The sequence below is a fragment of the Cervus elaphus genome, chromosome 20, assembly GCF_910594005.1.
Source record: "Cervus elaphus chromosome 20, mCerEla1.1, whole genome shotgun sequence".
NCBI lineage: Eukaryota > Metazoa > Chordata > Mammalia > Artiodactyla > Cervidae > Cervus > Cervus elaphus.
In genome coordinates, this window is record NC_057834.1 from 104,023,418 (window position 1) to 104,043,663 (window position 20,246).

General features: G+C 42.3%; 1 long non-coding RNA gene across 1 annotated transcript; it reads right to left on the bottom strand.

Annotated features, from left to right (window-relative positions):
* Nucleotides 1-10,738: 10,738 nt before the first annotated feature.
* Nucleotides 10,739-17,414, bottom strand: LOC122676505. Its single transcript, XR_006335596.1, has 3 exons — nucleotides 17,364-17,414; nucleotides 14,248-14,550; nucleotides 10,739-11,162 (listed from the first exon to the last, which is right to left on the bottom strand). It is a non-coding gene; the product is annotated as an uncharacterized LOC122676505 (long non-coding RNA).
* Nucleotides 17,415-20,246: the final 2,832 nt, after the last annotated feature.

Below are 20,246 nucleotides of genomic sequence, written 5' to 3' on the forward strand. Positions count from 1 at the left end.
TGAACTGAACTTACTGAAGGAGACAAAAGAACTGTACACAGAAAATTATAAGATACTGATGAAAGAAATCAAAGATGACATAAACAGATGGAGAGACATTCTATGTTCCTGGGTAGGAAGAATCAATATTGTGAAAATGACTATGCTACCAAATACAATCTACAGATTCAGTGCAATCCCTATTAAAATTACCAATGGCATTTTTCATAGAACTAGAACAAAAAAGCTCACAATTCATATGGAAACACAAAAGACCCTGAATAGCCAAAGCAGTCTTGAGAAAGAAGAATGGAGCTGGAGGAATCAAGCTTCCTGACTTCAGATTATACTACAAAGCTATAGCCATCAAGACAGTATGGTACCGGCACAAAACAGAAATATAGACCAATGGAACAAGATAGAAAGCCCAGAAATAAACCCATGCTTTTATGGGTACCTTATTTTTGACAAAGGAGGCAAGAATATACAATGGGGCAAAGACAGCCTCTTCAATACATGGTGCTGGGAAAACTGGACAGCTACATGTAAAAGAATGAAATTAGAACACTTCCTAACACCATACACAAAGATAAACTCAAAATTGATTAAAGACCTATATGTAAGACCAGAAATTATAAAATTCTTAGAGGAAAACATAGGCCAAACACTCAATGACATAAATCAAAGCAAGGTCCTCTATAACCCACCTCCTAGAGTAACAGAAATAAAAACAAAGGTAAACAAGTGGGAACTGATTAAACTTAAAATCTTTTGCACAGCAAAGGAAACTATAAGCAAGGTGAAAAGACAACCCTCAGAATGGGAGAAAATAATAGCAAATGAAACAACTGACAAAAGATTAATTTTCAAAATATACAAGCAACTCATACAACTCAATGGCAGAAAAACAAACAATCCAATCAAAAGGTGGGAAAAAGACCTAAACAGACATTTCTCCAAAGAAGACATACAGATGGCTAACAGAAACATGAAAAGATGCTCAACATCACTCATTATTAGAGAAATGCAAATCAAAACTACCATGAGATATCACCTCACACTGGTCAGAATGGCCATCATCAAAAAGTCTACAAACAATAAATGCTGGAGAGGGTGTGGAGCAAAGGGAACACTCTTGCACTGTTGGTGGGATGTAAATTGACACAGCCACTATGGAATAGAGAATGGAGATTCCTTAAAATACTAGGAATAAAACCACCTTATGACCCAGCAATCCCACTCCTAGACATATACCCTGAGGAAATCAAAATTGAAAAAGGAAAATGTATCCCACTGTTCATTGCAGCACTATTTACAATAGCGAGAACATGGAAGCTAGATGTCCACTGACCGATGAATGGATAAAGAAGTTGTGGTATATATACACAATGGAATATTACTCAGCCATAAAAAGGAACGCATTTGAGTCAGTTCTGATGAGGTGGATGAACCCAGAACCTATTATACAGAGTGAAGTGGGTCAGAAAGAGAAAGATAAATATCATATTCTAACACATATATATGGAATCTAGAAGAATGGTACTGAAGAACTTATTTACAGGGCAGCAATGGAGAAATGGTGGCTTCCCTGGTGACTCAGAGGGTAAAGAATCTGCCGGCAATGCGGAAGACCTGGGTTTGATTCCTGGGTCGGGAAGATTCCCTGGAAAAGGAAATGGCAGTGCACTCCAGTATTCATGCCTGGAGAATCCCATGGACAGAGGAGCCTGGTGGGCTACAGTCCACGGGGTCACAAAGAGTCAGACATGACTGAGCGACTAAGCACAGCCCAGCACACAATAGAGAAACAGACATAGAGAATAGACTTATAGATGTGGAGAGAGGGGAGGAGATATATGTATATTTATGGTTGATTCATGTTGAGGTTTGACAGAAAACAACAAAATTCTGTAAAGCAATTATCCTTCAATAAAAAAATACAAAAAAAGAATAAAAATAAAAAAGTTTTAAAAATTCTTGTTTTTGATCATCATTAAAACAAAAGCTACAACAAAAACCAGTCAGTAACTTTTTCATGTTTTTGTAACATTAGTTTAAAATAAAATTATAATTCTGTTATTTTCCATCCAATGGTTACGTCTCACTAGCACTAAAATGATTTTGATAAGTGCAAATCATTCAAGTCATTGTATTTTCTACATTAAAAAATACTATGAATGCTTTTTATACTCATGTACTGGTGAATGTGAATATAGCAGTCCTCAAAGTTTGTCACCCACCACCTATACAAAGTAGGACTAGATTCAGATGCATGTGACAAAAATTCCCCAGATACCAGTGGCTTAGACAATGGAGACAGTTGTAGTAATGGCCTCCAACCAATCACCCTCTGCTCTGTGTCTTTGAGTGACTTGAGTGATCCAGTCAGACAGTAGTATATATGACACAAGCAGAGATTTGAAAAGAAAGTGCATATTGGGACTTGCTTTTCCCTTTTTTGGAACCCTGAGACTGCCATGTGAAGACCCTTAGGCTGACCTACTGTAGGATTAACCAAAAGAAGCAAATGTGAGCCATCCCAGCTGAGGTCCCCGAGACCCAGCAGACAAGTAAAGTCAGCCTAGACTACCCAGCTCCAGCCAATATTCCAGCTTCCCAGCTGACACGTAGAACCAGGAGCTACATTTGGTAATTGTTGTCTTAAGCCACTAAGTTTGAGGTAGTTTGTTATGCAGCAAGAGATACAGATATATTTAATATAGAAACTTTCTTTCTTTCTCTTATAAAGGAGAGACATGAAGTCGAGGGGTGATAGAGCACTCCTTTGTGTCAAGGACTAAAGCTTTTCCCATCTTCAGTCGATAACTTGCACATCGTGATCCAAGATGGTTGCCTAAGCTCCAGCGGTGCAGCGTGACCTATAGCCAGCAGGAAGCAGTGAAGGCGGTGTGATGGATGAAAAATATGCCCCTTCTTTGTGCAAACACTCCCCAGAAGTTTCACATAGCATTTATGCTTGCATCTCATTGACTTAGTCACATGGCTGCAGCCAGATGCTAGAGAGCTTGGAAGTGTAGTCTTATTTCTGGGAGCCATTAGCTCAGCTAAAAATCTGATTTTTTTTTTTTAAACTGGAGAAGAAAAGAAACAAAATTGTGGGGAAAATGAACAGCTTCTGCCTAACTTCACTTTGCTGCGAACTACTGCCGCACTCATCTTTAAATTTCCAGCACCTAACAGGTGTTCAGTGACATCTGTAGAATGTTGCTGAGGGAATTAAGGGTGGTTTCTTCTCCAGACTGCTGAGGGAACTGGCAAGTTTAGGAATTGCACCTCACCTTCAGGAGATGGTTGGCATCATCCTACTATGAGTGATTAGATGATAGAGAGGCTTCAGAATGTAGCAAGAAAATAATGAGCCTTAAAGTCAGGAATCCTGTCTCTGTTACTTGTTTGCTGGATGACCTCGGGCATAGGATCTAATTTTAAGTATCCTTGCCTTTAAAGTGAAAATAAAAATTTCTACCTTAATGGGAAGTGATTGTTTAATAGGTACAGGGTTTTTATTTGGGGGTAAGTGAAGAGGAACTAAGAAACCTCTTGATGAAAGTGAAACAGGAGAGTGAAAAAGTTGGCTTAAAGCTCAACATTCAGAAAACTAAGATTATGGCATCCGGTCCCATCACTTCATGGGAAATAGATGGGGAGACAGTGGAAACAGTGGCAGACTTTATTTTTTGGGGCTCCAAAATCACTGCAGATGGTGATTGCAGCCATGAAATTAAAAGACACTTACTCCTTGGAAGGAAAGTTATGACCAACCTAGATAGCATATTAAAAAGCAGAGCATTACTTTGACAACAAAGGTCCATCTAGTCAAGGCTATGGTTTTTCCAGTGGTTATGTATGGATGTGAGAGTTGGACTGTGAGGAAAGCTGAGCACCAAAAAAATTGATGCTTTTGAACTGTGGTGTTGGAGAAGACTCTTGAGAGTCCCTTGGACTGCAAAGAGATCCAACCAGTCCATCCTAAAGGAGATCAGCCCTGGGTGTTCATTGGAAGGACTGATGCTAAAGCTGAAACTTCAATACTTTGGCCACCTCATGTGAAGAGCTGAATCACTGGAAAAGACCCTGATGCTGGGAAGGATTGAGGGCAGGAGGAGAAGGGGACGACAGAGGATGAGATGGCTGGATGGCATCACTGACTCAATGGGCATGAGTTTGAGTAAACTCCGGGAGTTGGTGATGGACAGGGAGGCCTGGCGTGCTGCGATTCATGGGGTCACAAAGAGTCGGACACGACTGAGTGACTGAACTGAACTGAATGCTAAGTTTGGAAATAGATAGTGATGATGATCGCACAACATTGTGAGTGGAGTTGCTGGCCCTGAAGTGCACACATTAAATGGCTCACTTTACAGCTTACCTTGCAAGCTTACCATACTTCTGTGTGTGCCTCATGTGAGTTCACAGAGGACTTAGACAAGAGGAACACTTAGAGAGCAAGAGTGAAAAAAGGGTGGTATGGGATGGAGCAAGGGGTTGAATGACAGTGGTTGGAAGACAGTAATTACATTTTCCAGGAATATTTGATTTTTGTAACCGGAACCCTCTGTGGTCTCTTGGCATCATGCAGACTGCACAGAGAAATGCATGACATGCCAAATTAGTGATGCAGTGGTTCTCCAGTGGCCTTCTGTGCAGAATTAATAGTGCTTATGTTTGCAAACTCTCAAAAACTTTATAAATTGAGCTGAGTGAGACAGAGTTCACTCAGTGTGGTCAGATCTGGTCATTTAACCTCAATTCAATCAACACGAAAGGAACACCTATGTACAATCATTATGGCTACTGATACATACGGTTCTTGCTTCAGAACATGAGGTCAGATTTCATTCCCCCACTGCCTTTGCTTTGGCAAAAGAAAGATGAACAGAAACGATGTGTGTCACATTGGATGAAAAGATTCCCCTTCCCTTTTCCAGGCTCAGTGACTGCAGAAGCACACAGAAAATGAAACCTCCATCACTTGTGTCTATGACTACAATGAGCCACACTGGCCACTCTGCACTAGACATGTAGCATGAGGGAGAAATATACTTTTCTGTGCTTTGTCACTGAGATTTGGCACTGTTTGTTACTGCAGCATCTCCTAGCCTAACCTGACTGATGCTATGTGTCTCTCCCTGGAATAAATGAGGATTTTAACATAGAGCTTAAACTCTAGAGCTAGCCAGTTTCCCCTTCTTGCTGTGTGATCTTGAACAAATCAACTAACTCCTCTGTGCCTATTTTCCCACATATAGAAAACATGGAGAATAATGGAAACCACATTATACAGTTTTTATGGTGACTATATTATATGAGCGATATAGCCCAAAAAAGTCCTCAAAAATGCTGAATGATGCTGCTGCTGCTGATCATCTCACTTAATTCTCATAAAAACTCTATATACGATTTCTTGCTGTGCCAAGCCATTGAGGTGTTGGCACAGCTACTGCAGCATAACCTAGCCCTGGACACAAATAAGAAGAGAAAGTTTTGAGATTAGAATTGAGCATTGATCCATCAACCCACCTTTGGGGGTCTATGTCGCTGGAAGCTGTCCAGATCTGCTGTGCAACTACTTCTCATCCTGTCCTCATTTGTTTTCTAGAGGACATATTCACTTACTCAACTTCCCCAGTGACCAAATCCATGTAAAAGACGCCCCCTGGCTCCTCTGCCCCAGGACAGAGGCTCAGAGCTACAGCCAGTCCTATTTTCTTAGGTTGTCCTGCTCTCCTGCCTATAAGGCAAGCTGGGAATCAAACCCTTAGACATAGGATCTGTTTGATTCCCTTATTTTTATTTTTTTAAACTGGAGGATAATTGCTTTACAATAGTGTGTGGGTTTCTGCCATACAACAACGTGAATCAGCCATAATTATATATATATATATCCCCTCCCTCCTCCCTCTTGAGCTTCCCTTCTCCCTCCCACCTCTCCAAGTCGTCACAAAACACCAGGCTGGGCTCCCTGTGTTACCCAGCAGCTTCCCTTCTGCACCAGACTCATCTCTTACTCTGCCAAAGCCAAATGATTGATTGATTTTTGTTATTATTTTTGGCTGCGCTGGGTCTTTGTTGCAGCATGATGGCTCTTCATTGTGGTGCATGGGCTCTCTAGTTGTGGTGAGTGGCCTTAGTTGCACCATGATGTGTGGGATCTTAATTCCCCAGTTCAGTTCAGTTTAATCACTCAGTTGTGTCCGACTCTTTGTGACCCCGGTGGACTGCAGTACACCAGGCTTCTCTATCCATCAGCTCCTGGAACTTGCTCAAACTCATGTCCATCCAGTCCATGATGCCATCCAACCATCTCATCCTCTGTGTCCCCTTTTCCTCCTGCCTTCAATAGTTCCCCAAAAGTGAAAGTGAAGGTCGCTCAGTCATGTCTGACTCTTTGCAACCCCATGGACTAGTCTATGGAATTCTCCAGGCCAGAATCCTGGAGTGGGCAGCCTCTCCCTTCTCCAGGGGAACTTCCCAACCCAGAAATCAAACTGAGGTCTGCATTACAGGCAGATTCTTTACCAACTGAGCTATCAGGGAAACCAATCAGGGGTCAAATCTGAGTTCCTTGCATTGGAGGCAGATTTCAAACCACTGGACCACTAGGGAAGTTCCCCAGATGATTTATTTAGACCACTGACATAATTAATTAAAATAAAAATTTGTGTACAAGATAAAAATATCCCAAAGATGCAAATGTGTATAAAGAAATACCTCTTGCACCCTTCTTTCTAGACTTCCAGTTCCCCTCCCCGGGGGCAAACAAGGTGACCAGTTTCCTCAAAATGGTCTTACAGTGATTTTTTTGTTTCTTTCTCTGGCTGCACCACTGTGGGGAATGTACTTCTGAGACTAGCATCCTTCCTGCCCTGTAGCTGAACCCACTGTTCTCTCCCACCATCAACACCCTCCTTCTGGTCCCCTAATCCTGCACATCCTGCTCTCTATTCAAGCCACCTTCTCCAGGAAGAATTTTGTTTTTTCTTTTAGCAATTCCAGCTGTTACTCATCTCTTCTTCCTGACATTACTATTTCTGTCATTTATATGGACATTTTTCACATCCAGTTTATCAGTTGCTGGTTTCCAATTGCTTGGTGTGGGCCACCCTCACTTTCTCAACCAGCCTGCTGGTTGATTTCCATTCACATGGCTTCCTCTACCACCTACACCCTGATAACTCAAACCCACTTTCCTGAGCTTCAGACATATTTGCTGCTGAAATTGGGTATCTTCTTAGTTGTCTCCTGGGAACCTCCAAAACATCCTTTTTGCCTTTAACTTATTCTACTTTTCGTATTGCCTCTCTCAATGAATGGCATCAGCACCTATTTAGTCATCCAAACTTGAAACTTCAGTCCCCTAAGCTCTGCACCCTGTAGGCCCCCTCCAACCCTCCAAGAGAATAATCTGAACGGGAAGGTGAGAGAAAGCTTATCCCAAGTCTTGTCAATTGCCTATCAAAAATGGCTGTCAAATCAATCCCTTTTCCTCACTCCCTCTGTCTCTGCCTTCTCGTTTTATTTCATTCTATAAACAGGTATCTTTATTCACAATATATTTAGTGTCACTTTTTCTGTGTTTTTATGCTTTTTGTTGGTGATTCTTGTTTAAAATAGCCCACAAACAAGTGCTGTCTAGTGTCCTAAGTAAAGAAGGCTGTCACAGGCCTTACAGAGAAAACACCTATGTTAGATAGGCTCTGTTCACACTGATAAAAAGTGAAAGTGAAGTCATGTTGGACTCTTTGTGACCCCATGTACTGTAGCCTACCAGGCTCCTCCATCCATGGGATTTTCCAGGCAAGAGTACTGGAGTGGGATGCCATTTCCTTCTCCAGGGGATCTTCCCAACCCAGGGATCGAACCCAGGTCTCCTGCATTGTAGGCAGCCACTTTACCATCTGAGCCACCGGGGAAGTCAAAGTTCACACTGATAGTTACAGTTAAAGGTTACAGTACTGTTGGCTATGAGAGTAATGTTAATGAATCAACAATATATCGTACATGAGATGTCTTTAAGGGGTTCCCTGGCTGCTCAGACGGTAAAGAATCTGAGTACAATGCAGGAGACATGGGTTCAATCCCTGGGTCAGGGAGTTACCTTGGAGAAGGGAATGGGAACCCATTCCAGTAGTCTTGCCTGGAGAATTCTATGGACAGAGGAGCCTGCTGGCTATGGTTCATGGAGTCGCAAAGAGTCAGACATGACTGAGCAGGCACGCAAGTTGTCTTAAAATAGAAACACACATGAAACAAGGTTGATCCATTGATCTACTGATGAAAATTTTGTTACCAGAGGCTCACAGGAACCCAACCTGTATTTTTATTAATACTAGGAGCAATGATTACATATTCACTAATCAGTGTTCATGGTGGCTTTCTACAACATAACTACTAAAAATAATGAGAATCAACTCTATTATTTGCTTGTTACCTGATTCACAGCAACAATGAAAACTCAATGACGGCAGAAACTTTGTCTATAATTAGAATAATGCATAGCACACAGTAATTTTTCAATAAATATTTATTGAATGAATGAATGAACAAGTTAGGAAACATTTTGTCTGAATATTAGCTGATACCATCTTTATTTTCATTACTCTCAAAATGAACCTGAATAGTTTCTTCAATCATGAATATAGAAACAAATCAGAGTGGAAATAGCAATATCTGTGACAGTAACAATAGAAATCACGGGTATTTTCAAATCACAGTACAGCTGTTGTAGATAACCTGAAATATAGTTTTATACTCATAGATATACCGAATTAGAGTAAGTGTTTTGCCCATCAGTAGATACCATTATTATTATTTCTTTTAATTGAGATATAGTTGATATATAATATTATATAAATTTCAGGCTCACTACATAGTAATTTATAACTTTTAAAGGCTATATTCCACTATATTATCATAAAATATTTATGTTGTACTATTTATCCTTATAGCATATTTATTTTGTACATAGTAGTTTGTACCCCTCAATCCGCTACTTCTATCTTGCTCCTCCTCTCTCTGGTATCTACTAGTTTGTTCTCTATATCTGTAAGTCTGTTTCTTTTTTGTTATATGCACAAAAGTTTATTTTTTAAATTCCACATATAAGTCATATTGTGCAGTGTCTGTCTTTCTCTGTTTAACTTATTTCACTTAGCATAATACCCTCATTCATCTACATTATTGAAAATGGCAAGTATTCATATTTTCTCATGGATAAATAGTATTTCATTGTGCGTATATGTGTGTGTCTGACACCTTTATTCACTCATCTGTTGATGAACACTTATGTTGATTCCATATCTTGGAAAGTATAAATAGTGATGTTACAAACATTGGGGTGCATGTATCTTTTGAATTAATGCTTCTATTGTTGCTGATAAATACCCAGCAGTGACATTGTTGGGTCATATGATAGTTCTATTTTTAGTTTTTTGAGAAACCTCCTTAGGGGCTGTACCAATTTATATTTCCACCAACAGTGTATAAGTGTTCTTTATTTGCCACATCCTTACCAACATTTGTTCTTTGTGATATATTTGACATAGTCATTCTGATAAGTGTGTCCATTTATCCCAGGTTGTATCAGTATTTCTTTAGTTCTGGTTGTAACTTCTTTTTCATTTATGATTTTATTGATTTAGTCTTTCTTTTTTCTTGGTGAGTCTGGTTAAAGGTTTATCAATTTTGTTGATCTTGTCAAAGAACCGACTATTAGTTTCATTGGTCTTATCTATTGTTTTTTAAAAAATAATTTTATTTATTTATCTTTTGGCTGTGCTGAGTCTTCATTGCTACATGTAGGCTTTCTCTAGTTGTGGAGAGCAGGGGCTAATCTCTAGTTGCCCTGTGAGCGCTTCTCATTACAGCGGCTTCTTTTGTTGCAGAGCATGGGCTCTAGGGCATGCAGGCTTCAGTAGCTGTGGTACATGGGCTCAGTTGTTGTGGCTTCTGGGCTCTGGAGCACAGTCTCAATAGTTATGGGGCACGGGCTTAACTGTCCCACAGCATGTGGTATCTTTCTGGACCAGGGACTGAACCTGTGTCTCCTGTATTGGCAGGCAGATTCTTTACCACTGAACCACCAGTTGTCATTCAGTCGCTCAGTCATGTTCGACTTGTTGCAACCTCATGGACTGTAGCATGCCTGGTTTCCCTGTCCTTCACTATCTCCCAGAGCTTGCTGAAATTCATGTTCATTGAGTTAGTGATGTCATGCAAGCATCTTGTCCTCTGTTGTCCCCTTCTCCTGCCTTCAATCTTTCCCAGCATCAGGGTCTTTTCTAATGAGTCCAGCCAGCAGGGAAGCCCTCTATTGCTTTTTAAGTCTCTATTTCATTTATTTCTGCTCTGATCTTTATGATTTCTTTCCTTCTACTAACTTTGGGTTTTGCTTGTTCTTCTTTTACCTCCTTTAGGTATAAAATTAGGTTGTTTGAGATTTTTTTTTGGATTCCAGAGAAAGGCTTGTATCACTATACACTTCCTTCTTAGAACAACTTTGCTGCCTCCCATAGATTTTGAGTTGTTGTGTTTTTATTTTTATTTGTCTCCAGGTATTTTCTGATTTCTTCTTCAATTTCTTCAGTGATCCATTGATTGATTAGGATTGAGCCTGCATGTGGAAGCTACATGTTACTAAACAACGAAATACAAACAGATATTATTTTAATGTGTTAACAAAGAAACACTGTACACCATACATTTTAACAATTGTATTTGAGAACAATTGATTTCCTTTGAAATTCTGTGGGGCTTTATTTTCTGCACTTAAAACATCAAACATTAAAACATTCTGAGAAGAGATCTATAGGCTTCCCTGAACTATTGGCGCGGGCTGCAGCACAATGGAGTTTAAGAACCTTGCTCTAGCTTCATGTGAAGGCCACATTCAGGTAAGAAGTTCAGGGTCATGAAGCTACTTAGACAATAGAGCTGGTGTCCTCACCCAAATCATCCTGCAGGCATCATCACACAGAGGGGCCTCTTCATTCTAACGTCATCTCCACAAAAATACTCCTCTGTGCATCCCTAGACAACTGGAGGAACACTGACAGAAAGTTTCCAGTGAATTCCATAAAGCATATCAAGAGAGGGCCACATGCAGGGACTTCAAGCTGAGGCCGGAGGGCACTGCTTTTCCAAGTGTGGCCTGAAAACTGTTACTGGCCAAAGATGAGAGAAAGACGGAAATTGAGAGTCAGAGTTTAGAAACATTTGCATAGCAATTTGAACCTAACAATACAGTAATTAAGATTCATATTTTATATGTCTCTTTTTAAAATTTCATTTTACTTTACAAAATGATCCATCTGCAATAGATGGGATATTTACAAAAACTAAACAAAGAAATATTGGTTTTTCCTCCATACAAAGTTTGAGCATCACCATTGTGGGGCGATATGGTGAAGAGACATGGTTACAAGGGCATGGGCAAATGCGTGGAAGGACATGCATAAAATGCTGGACATAGAAGGACATCAGATCAGCAGAAGTAGGGAAAGCATAACGTGGAGGAAGCATTTGAACTGTGTTTTGACCAATATCTATACGTGGAGATGATGCTTTTTGGGGCGTTGCAGGCAGTGGGCTCAGTAAGAGCTGAGGCAAGGAGTATAGAGTATAAGGTGCACCGGAGAAGGTGGTGGTCAGGCAAGACAGGGCAAACGCCTGTGTGTGTCTACAGTGAGTGGGTACAGGATGTAGGGAGAGTAAATCATGATGACCTTGGAGACATGCGGAAGATATGGGGCTTTCTTGGCAGGCCCCGAAGGGCCACAGACTTATTCAGAGCAGGGAATGAAAGGATCACATCCAAGTTTTAAATGATAACATTTATTGAGCCAAACTAAATTTACAAAATTTACAAACAAAAAAGTTCTCAGGCACTGACTCTCTCAAAGAAGAAAATTTCCCTCTTCCATTAGAATGTGCAAATATACAGACTTTGATTTCCATGCCTGGATGAACACGGGCAGGGGTGTGCACTAATGAGGAATGCTCTGGAAAACCAATTTGCCTCTTCTCGCCTCACTTCTTTTTTTTTTTCCCCTCACCTCTCCTTCTCCTTCTTTTCTTTCTCTTTTCTCTCTTTCCTCTCTCTCTCTCACTTAGAACTTTCCAATTGTGCTTTGCATGATCATGGAAATGGCCTGTCTCTGTGCTTGTACCCACTAGCCACATGGAGTCACTGAGCCCTTGAAATATGGCTACTATGGTTGAGGAATTGAATCTTAAATTGTATTTAATTAATTTAAATTTAAATAGCCACATGTGGCTTTTGGCTACCATATTGGACTACGCAGCAACTTTGACTACGATGAAAACAGAGAAGGGAAATATGGATGCCAAGAAGTTTTCAGATAGGCTGTTACGGCATATATTGTTAATGAGAGGAGTCAGAATAGAGTGAAGATGGAAACAAGACCTTCTGCTTTTCAGCCAAAAATGTGTGCTTTAACCTATTTGTGTCAAATGGGTCTCTTGGAAAGACAGTGGGAGCCAGGAGCTTAGGGTTCTCAACTTATTTTGATGGGTTACCTTAGACAAGTAACTGCTAGGGGATGGATAAGAACTAATGTCCAATATACACTATCATGTGTAAAATATATGGTTAGTGGGAAGCTGCTATATAATACAAGGAGCTCATCTCAGGGCTCTGTGATGACCTACAAGGGTGGGATGGTGGGAGAGTAGCAGGGAGACTCAAGAGGAAGGAGATACAGGTATACATATAGCTGGTTCACATTGTTGTACAACAGAAACTAATGCAACATTGTAAAGCAATTGGGCTTCCCTTGTGGCTCAGCTGGTAAAGAATCTGCCTGCAATATGGGAGACCTGGGTTTGATCCCTGGGTTGGGAAGATCCCCTGGAAAAGGGAAAGGCTACCCACTTCAGTATTCTGTCCTGGAGAATTCCATGGACTGTATAGTCCATGGGGTCGCAAAGAGTTGGACAAAACTAAGTAAAGCAATTATACACCAATAAAAAAAAGAACTAATGTCCAGTGAGCATTAGTCAAGTATCAGGCATGGGATGGTAAACTTCTTTACAGATGACCACATTTGCAAACCTGTGAAGCAGGTTTTTATTCTTATCTTGCAGATAAGGAAAGGGATCCTCTTAACCTTCACTTGGTCCTCTTCACCTTTAGAGGGTAAGATTAGAGAGGTAAGCCATTTGCATGTCTGAGAATCCATTTCCTCCCTAAGGACATAGGACTAGCAATTTTCACCCTGTCCACCCTTCATAAAGGTGAAGGGGACCGAGTGAAGGTTAAGCGGATCCTGAAATGCTGACAAGGCAAAGGTGCTGACTGTGCTCAGGGGAGAGAGGCGATGTTTTCTGAGGATACAAACAGGGCAAGGTTCTGAGAAGATTTTGCCCTCTCACTGGTAATGGAAATACCTTAAATTTTGCATTTAAGAAATGCCTGAGGCCTAGTTCAATCATGTAAAAACCAATATCAATTTGGAAAGGTTATCACAGCCTTCCAATTCCAGTCAACATTAAAAATGCAAATGTTTGCTACTTAAATATAGCCTTTGGCCACCAGCATTCGGGATGTAAGGTAAGCCACAGCCGGCTGCCACTGCCCACTGAGGGCTCAGCAGGAAAGAAGCAGCGGAGATGCTGGAAAGTCCACGTGGTACCAGGCTGATGGAACCACTTCCAGCCCCGTGGAGGTCTGGGTCCTCAGAGGTTGTCTGGTTTCAGTCACCGAATCAGACAACCATTCACTAGGAGCTGGGACACTGTTCATTCCTTTGTCCTTGTCTTCCCAGTACCTAGTCCAATGCCTGCTTCACAGTAAGAGCTCAAGGGATATTTGTTGACTAGATGAATTAATTCATTTATTGTCTCTTTTTTGGCTATCCTATCATGTCCTAGGCACTGTTGGTATTTACTTGCTAAGTCATGTCTGACTCTTCTGTGACCCCATGGACTGCAGCTGGCCAGGCTCTTCTGTCCATGGGATTTCCCAGGCAAGAAAACTGGAGTGGATTGCCATTTCCTGCTCCAGGAGATCTTCCCCACCCAGGGATCAAACCCATGTCTCCTGCTTCTCCTGCATTGGCAGGCAGAGTCTTTACCACTGAGCTACCTAGGAAGCCCCTCAGGCACTGTACTAGGCCTATACATTGACACAGAAACAAGCCACTTGGAGAAATCAATCTCAAGTAATTTACAGGATGGTAAGTTGTGCAAATAAATAATAATAACAAGCTAGTATCACATCAACCTTACCATAAGTATTAATTCTGGAGGTCTGTCAAAAAACAAGCATTTGAAAATGGGCCAGATGAATAATGCTGATGTAGTTGGGCATGAGGATTCTGGGTGGTCTGGGAGATGGAGTAGCTGGGCAGTGAGATCAGCAATGGGAGAGTCCTGGAGGAGGTGCCAAGAACCATTCCTGGGATGGGCTCCTGTCCTTGGTGGTCCCCTTCACTTTGATTGTATGCTCCCTGCGGGCTGGACTGTAGCTTATTCAACTCTGTACTCCAATACTTCACATGGGGCCTGACACATAGTAAGAAACAACATATGCTGAAAAAAATGAATGAATAAGTGAACATTAGGAACCCATAAGGAATCATAAGAAGAAGCATTAGATATGCATATAAACACATACACACGGTCTGTGTGTATATATGTGACATTGACATTGACGTCGCTCAGTCGTGTCCAACTCTTTGCGACCCCATGGACTGTAGCCTACCAGGCTCCTCCGTCCATGGAATTTTCCAGGCAAGAGTACTTGAGTAGGTTGCCATTGCCTTCTCCAGGGGATCTTCCTGACCCAGGGATCAAACCCGGGTCTCCTGCATTGTAGGCAGACGCTTTACCGTCTGAGCCACCGGGGAAGTCTGTGTATATATATATATATACACACACATATATATCATTGAACAATTCCCGGGAAACATAAGTAGAATCTGGGCAATAAAGTCTAATTTTTTCCCCTTTTCCTTTGTGCTTAGTCTAGTTTCACCCACTCAAAGGGCACCCACTCACAGAGGGGCCTTATACCAGGCACTTCAGTTTCTTGTACAAAAGGACTGCACTCAACACTTCAGCTTGGCAGGTTGTGTCCAGAAGTGCTGCCCGCAACACCACACTTCAGAGATGCTGCACCCAGCACTTCAGTCAGGAGCAGCAAGCAGCACAGCTATGCCTGATCCATAAGAACCCTGTCCTCCCCACTGACAAGAACCTTATGAAGCAGCCCCATCGACAGCCTGTTGTGGGGAGCATGTACTCTAATGTACAGGCTCACATCTCTCCAATTTTTGATCAAAGAATAAAAGTAATCTTTGCTTCATTTTAATTTTTATTTTATTTTTAATTGGAGGACAAATGTTTTTAAATGTTCTGTTGGTTTCTTCTGTTCAGCAATATGGATCAGATATAACTGTACATATACCCTCTCCCTCCTGAGCCTCCCTCCCCTCCACCCCTCTAGATCTTCACAGAGGACCAAGCCGAGTTCCTTGTGCTAAACAAGCTGCTTCCCTCTAGTATCTATTTTACATTTCCTTTGCTTCTGAACTGAACTCTAATTCTATTGGGGCAAGCAACACAGGGCAGGAGAAGCCTTGTTGGGGACTAACTCAAAAAGCAACGTATCTTTTAATTAATTATTAGCAGTCAGGGTGAAACCAGGAGAGAAAAACCACATTAGTTACTTGAACACAGTGAATTCAAGATAAATGACTGTTAGCTTGGAATAACATTGTTAACTAGATAACTGAACAGGTAAATTTAGAGTTATAAAGTGTAACAAAGATAGCAACTGCAGAAAACAGCAATCACCTTAGGGATGGGGGACCAGAGGGGAAAAAGGTCAGAATTATTAAAATTTAGAGGCTCAGTAGAAGGATGCTGTGAGTTGAAACTCAGACCACTGAGGAGGGAGCATTGCTGGGTTCGTGCTGACATCTCTGATTGGATGTAGGGCAGCCTATTCTGTGTTAAAAAAAATTGCAAACTGGCTTCAGCTACTGCTATGGGGAGGTTTCACTGATGCCAGGGTGAAAAAGCATGGCTGTGGTGATGGTCATAACCATCCAATAAACTCCTTTCCATCCTTATCCAGTTCAGATATCACCTCCACTAAGAAGCCTTCCTGATCTCTTCCTTCAGACAGGAAACCCACAGGAAGCAGACAATAAGGAGTAAATCTTGTCATTCCCTTCCAGCTGTGTAGCCCATTGGCAGAACGCAAATAGAAGTCAGCTGTCTGGCAAAAATACAATTTGCAGTGACCCAACCCCATCATCATAAATCAGAATACAGAGAGTTTTGGAGCTGAGACACCACAGCATCATACCTGGTACAGAAGTCTACCCATTAATGTTGTGATGCAGGAACTGCTGTTACTGCCATTATACAGATGAGAAATGAGGGTCTAGAGAGGTCAAGGGGACTTGTCTAATAAGTCAGTGTGACAGCACCCTGATTTGAAGTCAGGTCCATCTGCTCTTAATGGCAATTTTATACCAAGTTTCCTTCACATTTTTATGTGAAGAAAATGTCAGAGGATAAAAGTCTTGAAGCCCACTGTTGGGTTGGCATCTGGGGATGAGGTGAGGTGGGGGATTCAGGCATCACCTATAAAGCAAGGATGCAGGTATGGGGCCATCCTGACAAATGTCTCCCAAGCAGTGACTTTAATGTCTCACTTTATCATCTTTAATAAAGTTAAGATCTTTATTCTTTGGTCAAAACTTAGCCACCCAACAAACTCCTTTCCATCCTTCAAGACCCACCTCAGATGTCACTTCCTCCGAGAAGCCTTCATGATCTCTGCAAAGCTAGCCATGCCCCCATGGTGTTCCTGCAGGACTTGGTACAGACACCAAGGTAGAGTTTACATGTCTATATGCCTCACTAGACTGTGGGCTCTTTGAAGGCAGGCCTGGGTCTACATAAACTCTGCTTGCCAATACTAATAAAGGCTTGTTTCTTCCAGAAATGTGCTTCTGTGGGAGTGCTGGCAACTCCAGGACTGTGTTTCTGACTCATTTTTCTGCTTTCCAGGAGTTCTCAATCTAGCAGTGAAAATATGTTGAAAAAATATTGAAAATCAAAATCCCCCAGGTTTAACTCTTTACCTCCTGCCTTTTCCAACCCATTCTTCTCACATTGGTCAGATGCAGTCGTAACCATCCGAGGTCCCAGCTAAATCCTTCCGAAGGCTTCCATTGCTCTTAGGATGAAGACTAACTCCTCAGCACTGTTACATAGTCCCCTGACCTCTGTCCCCTGCCACTCAACAGCCTTGCATCTCCCAGTTCCCCTTCCTCCTGCTTCCACTCCACCCTCCCAGCTACTGAACCTCTTCACTTCCCCAAACTCACCAAGCTCTTTGCATCCTGGTGTTTGCAGGCAGGGATTCCTCTACCCAGAACCTCTCTTGCTTTGCCTGAGTCCCTCTGACTTATCTTTTAGGTCTGGGCTGCTGAGTCACTCCCTCCAGGAGGTTATTGGCAGGGTAACCTGATGCTCCCAGGGCAGCCAGTTCCCAACCACGCCCCTCACCTACTGACTGGCAAAGGCCTGCATTTGCTCAGGAGGGCAGCACCCTGCACAGGGCAGGTACTCTGTAAAGTCAAGTTTGAATGAATTAGTTAAAAACTTAAAGACGAGGAAAAACTAAGAGCAGTCTCTCCAAACTGTTTTGGAAGTCATAACTGCCTAAGACACGGTGGAATAACTCTTCCCCAGTATCTAGGGGCCTTGTGAAAAGAGGAAGTCTCAAATGGGGTAGGAGGCTCTTATGAGCCAGGAGATCAGGTTTGAAGCCTCAGTGATCTGGAGAACAGCTAGTTATTGTTGGTTAGTGTCTTCATCTGTATAATAGGTATTGTAGGGGAGGAAAGGGGCTTCCCTGGTGGCTCAGAGAGAAAGAATCCACCTGCCAATGCAGGAAATGTGGGTTTGATCGCTGGGTCAGGAAGATCCCCTGGAGAGGGAAAGGGCAACCCACTCCAGTGTTCTTGCCTGGGAAATCTCATGGACAGAAGAATCTGGTGAGCTCCAGTTCATGGGACCACAGAGTTGGACACGACTTAGCGACTGAAAAGCAACAACTAAGGGGAGGAAAAAAGCTTTTTCCTCTGTCCTCCTAGGTTCTGCAGCTGGGGCCCAGAAACTGATGAAAGACAGATAAACAAGAAAAAAATTAGCACAGCTTATGAATGACTGCAGCATATGCGTGCATGTGGGAGAAACTCAATGATGAGCCTCAAAGGGGCTCATATAGCGTCTTAATGAAAACAATAAATTTGTAGAGCAGTAATAAGACAAAGGAAAGCCTGCATAGGCAAATACATGGGAAACTGATGGAAGATAAGGATTATTTTAGTAAGATGTGTAATGGAGAGTCCTCATTGTGCCATCTCGGAGCTGATAAGAGCATAGAGTTGTCTCCTGCAATTAAGAGGCTAAGAAGTTGTCCTCCGGGGTCCTCATCTTCCTAGCAGAGGAGAGGGAGACATCTTTGCAAATAGAAATTTATGTTCTGCTTTTAAGCAAATAGAGGGTGAGGGCATGCATGCTTGCTAAGTTGCCTCAGTTGTGTTTTACTCTTTGCGACCCTATGAACTATAGCCTGCTAGGCCCCTCTGTCCATGGAATTTTCCAGGCAAGAATACTGGAGAGGGTTGCTATATTTCTACCTCCAGGGAGTCTTCCTGACCCAAGGATCGAACCCGTGTCTCCTATGGCTACAGCATTGCAGGTGTTTTCTTCACCTCTGAGCCACTAGGGAAGCCCGGAGTCTGAGGACAGAGAGATTTTTTTGGTGTCTGCTGTTTCTCAATTGTCTTCAGCTCAAAATCATCCTTCTGCCAAAGTGGCGTATTTTGAGGTGGCGTATTTTGACCCCTACAGTCTAGACGTGCCTGTCCTTCCTGACGTAAAGGGTTGTGAGGTGATGGCACATATGGAAACTGGGAAAGCTGTAAAGTACTGTAGAGATATCAGGCATAACCAGTTCCACGGTCATCATCCCCAGAACGCTGTCTGGGCTGCGGCCTTGCTGACTTTGTTCACCACAGTCCAGACCTTAAGTTTTCCATCATCTTCTTCCCCAGGGCCAGGCTGAGCTTTTTACAGAGAAGACACATCAAAGCCACAACCGAGGATTTTTATAGTTCAATGTTGCACAAGTTTCCTTCTTGAGAGATAAGGAGTCTGGAGGAAAGGAGGGGAAGCTAATCAAAACTTCCTGCTCTCCAGTCCCTACCCCCACCCCCCAACCCCCTGCCTGACTCTTTTAAGATGAAGCCTATAGGCTGCTGCTGACTTTGGTTTACATCATTCGTGATCCCCCTGCCCACAGTTTTCCTTTAAAGGACTTTCTTGCTGTTCTCTGTGGAGGTCAGAGAGACACATTTAATAAAAAGGACACAGGCATCCAAATAACCCCAGATCCCCAAAGCCGCGAATCAAAGGACAGAGCTCTTTGAACATTATCCGGCTGCAGGAGTGGGACATTTCAAAGAATTAACATCCCCCTGAAGCTGACTCCTTAACTAGGCAAAGATATCATGGAATAAATGTTAATGCATCACTATACGTCAGGTACTTACCATGTTTGTAACACTTAAACCTTATATTAACTATCCTCGTTTTATAGATGAATAAACTGGTGATCAGAGAGGTTTTAGTTAGATGGGTAGGAGGATGGATAGATGGTTGGATGGGTAGACAGGTAAATGGATGGGTGGGTGGGTGGCTGGATGGAGAGGCTTTTTGCCAGAGACAAGAGAAAGTGCTTGCATCTCCCCCAGAAAGTCAGAGCTGCCAAGTCACATGTGGTTTCACATCAAAGCTTATCACAGGAAAAGGCTATACGTGTCACTAGACCAGTAGAAGATAAGGCCATGTGATGGCAAAGCTGTTCCCTGAATCTATGGTTACAGGGAGGCTCTTTCAATTTTTACTTGCAGTTTTGGAGTCAGAAAAATCTGAGTTTGGGCTCTGCAATGTCCATCGTGTGTGACCCCTGACAAGTCAGTGAACATTGCTATGCTCAGTTTTCTCATTTGTAAAATGGAGAGTCACCCATCCTAACAGTGCTGTGAGGTTTAAATTATATTCCTCGAATATAAATATTTGTTAAATGTTTTAAACAGGGACTTCCCTGGTGGTCCAGGGGCTAAGACTGCAAGTTCCCAATGCAGGGGGCCCCGTTTCAATCCCTGGACAAGGAACTAGATCCCATACGCTGCAGCTAA